At 39.2% G+C, this 10,000-nt stretch overlaps 3 protein-coding genes and 1 long non-coding RNA gene across 4 annotated transcripts in view; 2 read left to right on the top strand and 2 right to left on the bottom strand.

Annotated features, from left to right (window-relative positions):
* LOC137993521 (uncharacterized) overlaps nt 1-10,000 on the bottom strand; it is a 520,905-nt gene that overhangs the window by 45,699 nt on the left and 465,206 nt on the right. The window lies entirely within an intron of this gene.
* LOC137995496 (DNA ligase 1-like) overlaps nt 1-10,000 on the top strand; it is a 461,965-nt gene that overhangs the window by 407,337 nt on the left and 44,628 nt on the right. The window lies entirely within an intron of this gene.
* The window catches only part of LOC137995027 (uncharacterized), a 224,232-nt gene that overhangs the window by 193,309 nt on the left and 20,923 nt on the right, over nt 1-10,000 (top strand). The window lies entirely within an intron of this gene.
* Nucleotides 248-9,515, bottom strand: LOC137995692 (uncharacterized). Its single transcript, XR_011122276.1, has 3 exons — nt 9,396-9,515; nt 4,390-4,474; nt 248-544 (listed from the first exon to the last, which is right to left on the bottom strand). It is a non-coding gene; the product is annotated as an uncharacterized lncRNA (long non-coding RNA).

Genomic DNA, 10,000 nt, shown 5'->3' with positions numbered 1-10,000 from the left:
TAATACCGTTCATCCACAGACAATGAGTACTTTAGAACTAGCGTTACGCGACTAGTTTTTGCACTAAAGTTTTAAACATCACGCCAAAAATTTATCGTTTGATCTGTGGTTTGGTTCGTACGGTTTGAATCGTTTGTAAAACACTGGGTTTCCTTCACTTTAATCGTTCCTTTAAGATATTTCTTTTGTACATAACCGAAAATAGACGTAAAAATTCCACTAGCCTTGAAATGCGCGCAAACAAAACAACTGGCTCGTTCTGCTTCACTAAACAAGTTTGGTTGCCTAGCACGTGACAATTTTTACACAATACGTGACTAATTCTCTCACGCAAAGTACAAACTTTAAACCTTCGAAACCTTTAAGACGCTTTAAACCTTTCTCTTTTTCCATTCTTTCAAACGATAGCTGCCGCGAACCAAACGAACGATAGAAAGGTTAAAGCGATACAAACGATAGAAAAAAGTGCGATGTTTCGGATCAAAATGTAACACGTCCAACGGAAAATTTTCGGATTCCACCAACTTTGTCTTTGTGCTGTCCGCTAACAAAGCAAAATCAACACAAGGAAAGTATCAAAATATACAGCAGACATAATAGACAAGCTTTTATTTTTGGTATTATTCCAGATAAATACTTTGTAACAAAGCAATAACAGATAAACTTCGGGTATTGTCGGTAAGCGTTTGACAACCAATACCGTGCGCAAGGCCAAATTTATACATAAGTCGTCTTTTGTCCTTGTTTTGCTCACTTTTTGTATACAATCAAATATTATATTTTTGCACCATTGAAAAAGAAATCTTATTGATCACTGCAATAATTTAACTGTTTTTTTTGTATATCTCTAGCGCAAAAACCTCGTTTTAGGAAAAGACTAACTGCTTGACGAAGTTACAATCTCATCTTCATCTCGCAGTGAATGTTACCGGTTTTTGTGAACGCGTTCAAAGGAACGCGTTCTTTTTCTTGTAAATGCGTTACATGGAACGCGTCCAATGGAACAAAAGAGAACAGAGCTGGAACGGATTCGGAACGGGTATAGAACGGATATAGAACGGATAAGAGAACGGAAATTGAACGAATATGTAACGCGTTCCGTTCAGCGTTCCCTGTTAGGTTAATTCTGAGCGGTACTGTAACATGAGACAAGCGAAATCTGAAGGAATTTCTGGTACTTGTAGTCAAATGACGTCATCATGCAAATGTCCTATTGTTTTTGTCTATGGATCTCGGAGGCGGCTTTCACTGTGCGAGTAAGAAAACTCGTAAACATTTTTATTTCATTCTGGCAGGTCAATTGTGTATTGACCAATCAGAATCAAGTTCAGCGAACCACAAACTAATTACCATTGTTGCTTGCCTGCTTCCCATGACTCACACGTGATGGAGATATACGGAAAGAGATTCGGCAAACGACCGGAAGACTCTTTTTCTCTTCCTGATTGTTGGTAATAATGCCATTGAACCTGAATGAGGTGTTTCCTTGTTTGAAGAAAGAAGTCAGAAGCACAGAAAAAAGATCGATTGTTGATAATATATTTACATGAAGAATTGTGAGAACGTATCGTGACTCGTTCCAAGTCTTGTTACTTCCCCTTTAATGTAAACTGTTTTTTTTTTGTCAGTCTCTCTATGCTGCAACACTTATTCATTCACAGTCTATCTAATGAAAAAAATTACTTTTTGTTCTATGTCATTCCGGTCCACGCTAATCAGCTTGATTCTCGTGTCCTTCTCGTTTATTCTGCCTTATTCTGTTGTCATTCCGGCTCGTTCCGGTATATTCCGGGGGTGTCTACAAAACGAAGGCCGAAGACCCAAGACCCAAGAACGAAAACCTAAAACGTGCTGAAACGCATTGTTCGGCGTTAAAACAGTAAAATCGACAGGGTCTTCGTTTTGTAGAAATGCCCTCTTCAAACTACAAAATGAAGACCCTCGCTAAGAAGCTTTATTTCACGCTAAAACAATTAAATCGAGAGGGTCTTCGTTTTGTAGAAATGCCCCCTTCAAACTACAAAACGAAGACCCTCACTAAAAAGCTTTATTTCACGCTGAAACAATAAAATCGAGAGGGTCTTCGTTTTGTAGAAATTCCCCCTTCAAAGTACAAAACGAAGACCCGAGCTAAAAAGCTTTTGAATATTTACAGAAAGTTGAAGCGCATGACTGTTTAAAACACGCTTCAGGAACTGGCAAACATTTTCGAATTTTCATGGCCAAAAATCTATTTTGCTCAGACAAATTTTGTCCAGATGTAGCATATTTATTTACATGTATGTCTCCAAATCAGGGCTTCTGATAGGATGCGGAAAAAAATTAAAGATTATGCGGAAATTTTTGGCCATATTATGCGTAAACATGTGTTGATTATGCGGAAATTACACCGGATTATGCGGAAATTTGAACATTATTTTATAAAACTAATAATTAGTCCCGTCCAATTGCAATGTATTTACATGCTTATGGAAAATCAGGGCTAGAAATTGCGACCAATACAGTCGCTTTTTTCCCTTTGCGATTGAGGGTGCGTTCGATTGACCCTATTCCGGAATAAGAATACGTGGAGTGATGATTAAAACGACATGTTTGGCGCATTTGGAAGCAGCAAGGATAATAAAAATATGTTTAAAATAGCATTTTAGCAGATAATTGACAATTTGGATGTGAAGCTCTGTAAAAACGAACGATTAGCCTAATTTACATTCTATGGGGTTCTATGTATTCCTATTCTGGAATATGGTCAATCGAACGCACCCTAAGATATCTGGCCGAGTCGTCAATTTGCGACCAGCATTCACCATTAAAATAAAAGGGTAAGTAATCGGCATTTTGCCAAAACTTTTGCTAAAAGAAATAAAGCGATAAAAAAATATTTTTTTCTTGTCCTGAATTTTGTTTCAATTTGGAGATATGGAGCAAAATTGTGATGTGGTTGAACCACGATCCATTCGGGTTTTGCTAAAAGCAGGCCCGCGGTCCAGCGGCCCGCGGCCCACGGCCCGCCACGGCCCAGCGGCCCGGCGGCCCGAAGGCCCAGCGGCCCGGGGCCCACGGCCCGCGACGGCCCGGCGGCCCGGAGGCCCGGTAGCCCAGTCCTCATTTTCCACAGTTTTTCTGTCCAGCGGTAAATCCACGCGCATGCACAGATTTAAATCGGGTTTGGACGTGCAAAATGGACGACAGTGAGTTGGAATTCGTTTACCATTTTAATCATTTGAATCCTTGTTTCTGTTTGTTATTGTAAACAGACGAAAACAACAGAGAATGACAACATTTTTCACTTAGCAACATGCGACGAAAGAAAGAATCGAAAACGATTGATTGATGATTATTAAAATGGTAAACGAATTCAAACTCATCTTTCATTTGCGCGCCCAAACCCGATACAAATCTGAGCATGCGCGTGGATTTACCGCTGGACAACAAAACTGTGTGGGCCTCCGGGCCACCGGGCCACCGGGCCGCCGGGCCGTCGCGGGCCGTGGGCTGCGGGCCGCCGGGCCGGTGGGCTGTGGCGGGCTGTGGCGGGCCGTGGGCCGCGGGCCGCTGGGCCGCGGGCCTGCTTTTAGCAAAACCCGATCCATTCCCTCGATCATTCACTATTTTCAGCAGTTTTTTACACATGCGTATTGCGGGCTCTTTGTTTGTGCAACAGTACTTCATCGCAATGATTGTCCCTACTTTACCAGAGTTACAAAATGATGCAATTTAATTTGCTACTATAACTTGCGGCTAAATTTTCATACCTTGTATCTTTTTTAAAAATTTCGAGCTTAGGGTATGTTATGAAAACGGTTTAACTAGAGTCCAGGCTCATTCCTGAAAAATGAGTGGAAACTGCTTACGAACTTTCATCTTGCGAACGAAATGGCGTGTTTTCTTCAATGTTCAGGAAAATAAGCGTTTCAAAATAGTCAATCTCTTTGGCTTTTGTGTTTGTGAGGGTGGTAAGCAGCTGCTTTATCACTAATATCAGGCATTTCTTCAGTTTTATGCGGAAAATATCGTAATTATGCGGAGGATGCAGATTTTGAGATCAGCTGAAACCCTTTTTTAAAAGGTTTTCAGCTGATCTCAATTGCTTTTTTAGAAAAGAAAAAAAAATCTTTTCTATATGTTATCTAGATATCCAGTAACATGACCTTTATGTATAATGCGCTGCATGACAGTTTACCAAATTCATGTACTTTTCACCTTTGGTCATCAAACTTGCTAATTTGCACAAGTCATTCATGAAGTTTGAAAAACAAATCACTGTTGTTGTTTTTTGAATAGAAACCATTACACCATGATTGTTATCAAGATATACTGCTGTTACATTTGTGCTATATGTACCAGAAACTAGAAACATTTTACCAGAATGTTGATGTTCCTCTTTCTTACCTTGCAATACTTCCAAACCAATGCCTTTGATGACCTTCCCTACTGGCCTACGACCTTGCTCTGGCTTTTTTGACATCTTCTCACACTGTGTGCAAGAAAAGAAAAATTGATAAGAAGTGGGTCAGTGTTTTGTTCAAGATGTAAAAAACCATGCAATATTAATAGCATCACCGCCATCAGCTCTTTTCTTTATCTAGTCATGCATAATCGTTGACTGCATGACTACAGGTCTGCAGTGACAAGTATTTATTGCTCCTAAATTTTACGCATCATGTGGAATCTTAGACTATAGAAATTAAGACTGCGGTGACAATCATTTATTCAGACTAATTCTTCAATATTGTGTAATCTGCATGCATATTAAATTCTCAACTGCAGCAATGCAGAGCAGTGTGACACTCAGGTATGAGTGGGGTATTAGTAATGGGAAAGGACAAAACATGGACCCCCCCTTTGGACCAGGTCCATGGACCACTTCTGTGAACCCAGTTCATAGACCCCCTTTTTTTGCTAAAAGGTGTCCCAAAGCATGTTAATGAGCCTTTTAACCTTAGAAAAGATGATTGATGTGTTCACTTTGTGACAATGTTTAGATTGGGGAAGGGTTTAAAAGTGCATGTTGAAACTGAACAGTGGTGTCACAGAATTTAAAATTTAATTTAATTTAATTAATATATGATTAAAATCATAATGCCATATCAGCTACATATTGTTTCCTTTTTTCATTACTACATGTAAGAGTGATTTTACATTACCCAAAGAGAACAATAACAATATCATGTATCACTGGTATTTTATTGTTATAAAATATGTTAACATTATTAATATATAGTGTTTACATGTATGTTGGGGCTGGCTAACTTTGGAGTTCACTATTGAGTGCATCAGATGACCTTTTTTAGAATAATATAAAAGAATGTTTTCCTGTTCTGGAAAAATGCCAACCAGTTTCATGTCAATGAAATTGAGATAAATTTATCATTTCAAAGAGATTTATTTGTTATTTATAATATAATAAATTGAATAAAATTAATGTATGATATAATAATCTATTTTACACTGATAATTTACTTTCATGATATTGTCTACATCAGAGTGATTGATACATGTACTAAAATCATATTGCCTAAATTAAATGGATTTTCACACTGAAAATGATGTGGGCAACATGGCATCTGACAGGATGCAGCGATGCGGATCCGCATAATTCCCTAAAATCCGTATCCTCCGCATAATTACGATATTTTCCGCATAAAACTGAAGAAATGCCTGATATTAGTGATAAAGCAGCTGCTTACCACCCTCACAAACAAGCTTATTTTCCTGAACATTGAAGAAAACACGCCATTTTGTTCGCAAGATGAAAGTTCGTAAGCAGTTTCCACTCATTTTTCGGGAATGAGCCTGGACTCTAGTTAAACCGTTTTCATAACATACCCTAAGCTCGAAATTTTTAAAAAAGATACAAGGTATGAAAATTTAGCCGCAAGTTATAGTAGCAAATTAAATTGCATCATTTTGTAACTCTGGTAAAGTAGGGACAATCATTGTGATGAAGTTGTACAAAACAAAGAGCCCGCAATACATAATTATGTGTAAAAAACTGCTGAAAACGGTGAATAATCGAGGGAATGGATCGTGGTTCAACCAGAACACAATTTTGCTCCGTATCTCCAAATTAAAAAAAAATTCATGACCAGAAACAAAATATTTTTTTATCGCTTTATTTCTTTTAGCAAAAGTTTTGGCAAAATGCCGATTACTAACCCTTTTATTTTAACGGTGAATGCTGGTCGCAAATTGGCGACTCGGCCAGATATCCTAATCGCAAAGGGAAAAAGCGACTGTATTGGTCGCAATTTCGGGGGGGTCTATGGACTGGGTCCATAGAAGTGGTCCATGGACCCGGTCCAAAAGGGGGGTCCATGTTTTGTCCTTTCCCTTACATGTAGTTAGTCCTGGCTAGTAAGAATGGCAGCAAGGCTGCTGGTGACCTTGCTTTGATACAAACCTTAAATGTGTGCTTTTCTACTGTCAATATACACAAATTAGAATTACAACAACACCATAATTTACATGAGAAAGGCAGTGAGGCCTGTATCAATACAAGGTCACTGGCAGCCTCACAGCCATTCATAGGCTACTGTAGGTCACTGAGCAAGCAACTGTAAACTGGCCTATTGTCCACCAACGTTAACTCCTGTTGGCTGGGGTTAATACCTGGATAGGAGACCATGTTGTAATACTCTGTGTTATACACTCTAGCAAGTCACACAGCTTGGCTATCTGGCAAGAAAGTTTACTGATATCCTGCAAAACTGTTATTGCATTATAGCACAGGCATTCCATAATCATTTTTAATAAAATGACTAACAACAAGATAACAGTCAAGATACGTCAAGAGTTAATACCTTCATTATTAAACAAATGCTAGAAATGGGTACAATATGATTCTTCCAAAAATATACAACTAATGGCAATAAGGTTACCGGTAGGCCTTTTAACCCTTTTAGCCCCGATAGTGCCAAATGGCACTTATAGATTTTACTCTGTCTAACGCCAGACGATTTTACTCGTCAATGGGGAACCCCTCGGGGCTTAAAGGGTTAAGCTAACCGCATCAAAAAACTATGTCCCCGTTTAACCCTTTTAGCCCCGATAGTGCCAAATGGCACTTATAGATTTTACTCTGTCTAACGCCAGACGATTTTACTCGTCAATGGGGAACCCCTCGGGGCTTAAAGGGTTAATTGAGATTTTTTTCATATATAATTATCTTTTTAAGCTTTTTATCAGGATTCCAATACAAATCCTTACATTTTTGTTGGCCACGCTCACACTGAGCTTGGGGTGCCTGTGGTTTGTGAGGATGGTTAGCACCAGCTTTATCACTAATATCAGGCATTTCTTCTGTTTATGTGGAAAATATCATAATTATGCAGAGGATGTGGATTTTAAGGAATTATGCGGTCCCGCATCGCCGCATCCTATCAGATACCATGAATAAGGAACAGAACTTGCACTATGGTACCATTTCCTTCCAAAATCGAACCTTTTTTTGCATTTTTGCCACAGACCAAGGGCCATTATCGATGCTCTGATCAAGCAATAGTCACTTCCATTGTTTACATGAGCGACCTCATACAGCACCTCATTTGTTTAATTGCTCGTCAATTTCAACCCCCTACACTTTAAGGACGTTCGCACTAATTGTTTGTGCGCAACGTTACTGCGCAGGTAACGCGACTGTAATGTGTCACGCATTACTTCGAGCATTAGTGAAGTTGAGGTTTTAAAACCTTTGCAAAAACCGTGGACGACAAGTCTTGCACAGCGTTGGATCAGAGAAGATCGTGATCAGTCAAAATTGATTTAAAATATTTATGAAAGTCAAGTGGACTACTGCACGACTGATATTCACGAGGTTTTATCAGTCGTGCACTAGTCTACTTGACTTTCATACAAATTTTTCAAGCATCAGTTAAAATAACATGGCCACAAAAACGCAGAGGAAAAAATTCCAGGCCGGCAAAAGAATGGCACATTTATTTCCGAATCATCATGAAAGAGAAGTGAGTGGGAGGATGGAAAAGCTCTGGAAAAGGTAGCTGATCGAGTAGACTAGTGGCTGAAAGTTTGGAAAACTCCAGGACGAACCGTTGTGTAAATTTAATGGGGCTGTTTCTTTTTAATGTTTTTCTTACCCTACGAACTTAAGTTCAAAGTGAATGCATGTTTTTAAAGTTCTTTTCCTTTACTTTCGTGAAAATTGAGCAGTATTTTCGTCCTCGTCCGCTTGAATAGTGCGGACCTGCGTGGAAACAATCAGCGATTGAATTTCACAAAAAAACACACTCCAGAGGATGACCATGACGGCAATGGAGAGATATTATACAAAAAACCAACCAAATGAAGATGACCCCTTCTTAAAACTTCGTTGCTATGCTCGAGAAAGGTTTTTTTTTTGGTAAAAACCTTTCATCTCTTCAACGATCGATCCTCTCTTGAGTTCCAGTCCTTGCCCAACAGGTCACGCAAAAGCGTGACAAACGAACTTTTCCAAGAGCTTTGCAAAATCACATCGATTTTACTCGTTCAGATCATCGGTGACCCCAATTTTTTTAATCATGAATCACTTACTTTACTTACCATCTACAAAATATGATGAAATGAAAAAATTCTCACCGTAAGAAGTTATCTTTTTTTAACATTTTCTTTCCTCGTGCCATCGAATTCTGGTAGTGGTTGGAACGGATAGAGCTTACGAAAACGCTCGTCGAGGATGAACTCTACTGTTTACCACATCCCTAGCGGCATACAATTATCTAAAAATCTCACTCCTAAAAACCTATGCACGGAAACTTTCACTCCAACAGTTTATTTTTATGATTTTCTATGGATGAGCAGTTGAGCCTACATCTCGCTATTATGACCGATTTCTCGAAATTAAGGCATTTTTTCACTGCCATTTTCTCCGAAACAAAGTCGGTGACCCCCATTTTTTTTTTCATTTTTGGAGTAAGTACTTTATGACCTAACTCTAGGCGAGAAATGAAGAAAATCTCACTGTAGGAAGATTTTGGCGCGAACGTCCTTTAAACACCCTTCTAGCTGCTCAACTGAACACGGTCGACGTTGCTTAAAAGTGAATATTATGCCTCATTTCCGTTGTAACTCTTACAGACTGAACTTTGTTTGTCCGTGTCACATGGGGCTCTATAATTTCATGACGTCATTAGTACAACAGCACTGTGGCAGCAGCCATATACTCAACTCAATTTAAACTTAAGGTTTAAGCCGACTTGGCACCAGCCATTCTACTAAATCCACTTTACCCACTTTCATTCCCTTCTTCAATACAGCTCGCGCAGCAAAAGTAACGCTTCTTTGTGGAGGGGTATTGTGCAATCGCTCGTTTCCGCATATAACCACCGATCATGGCCAAATGTCGGAGGATACGGTCATTCTATCAAGTATTTTCCTTTACAGTGTTTTAAATCGCTTACCAAAGGTTTACGGGGCTTTCATAGTATATCAGTCCGGCCTTGATTCCCTTTTCATCTTCTTCACAACTTAGCCAAATAAAACTCTTCATTCAGAACCAGACAGCTACTCTTGCACCTTCCTTGGGCGCAGCAAGTGATTACCAAATTTGGTAATGTTTGAATGACAGTTGCCATAGCAATGTTGAAGAATCAGTCACGCGATTTTATTTGAAAATTCCAGAACGTTTTACACTATTTTTCCGTTTTGACAGTGATTGGTGTCTATTTCACCGCGCACGCAGTCACCGTACGTTTTAAAAATTAAATTAAATTAAAGCTGCTTCTTTTTTTGTTGGATGCTGTTTAAACTGTGACCGGAATCGGTTGTGCAGACACCGATTGGCAAACAAATCAATTCTTTCACCTAGATTATATTCTTCAGCTCAAATAGACCTTTTCACGGTTTCTGACGCCACCTTGGGGGGCAAACGCGGTTTTAATTACAGGGAATGTATGGGATTTTGGCCGAATTCAAACCTCTATACGTCTGCTGCAAAAAGGTAGATTTCTAACTGCTGAATACCCCGCCACTCCAAAAGGGATCTTGAAAAGTGACGGCTACGCGG

Source organism: Montipora foliosa, chromosome 1, assembly GCF_036669935.1.
Source record: "Montipora foliosa isolate CH-2021 chromosome 1, ASM3666993v2, whole genome shotgun sequence".
NCBI lineage: Eukaryota > Metazoa > Cnidaria > Anthozoa > Scleractinia > Acroporidae > Montipora > Montipora foliosa.
This window is presented reverse-complemented; position numbering and strand designations above follow the sequence as displayed.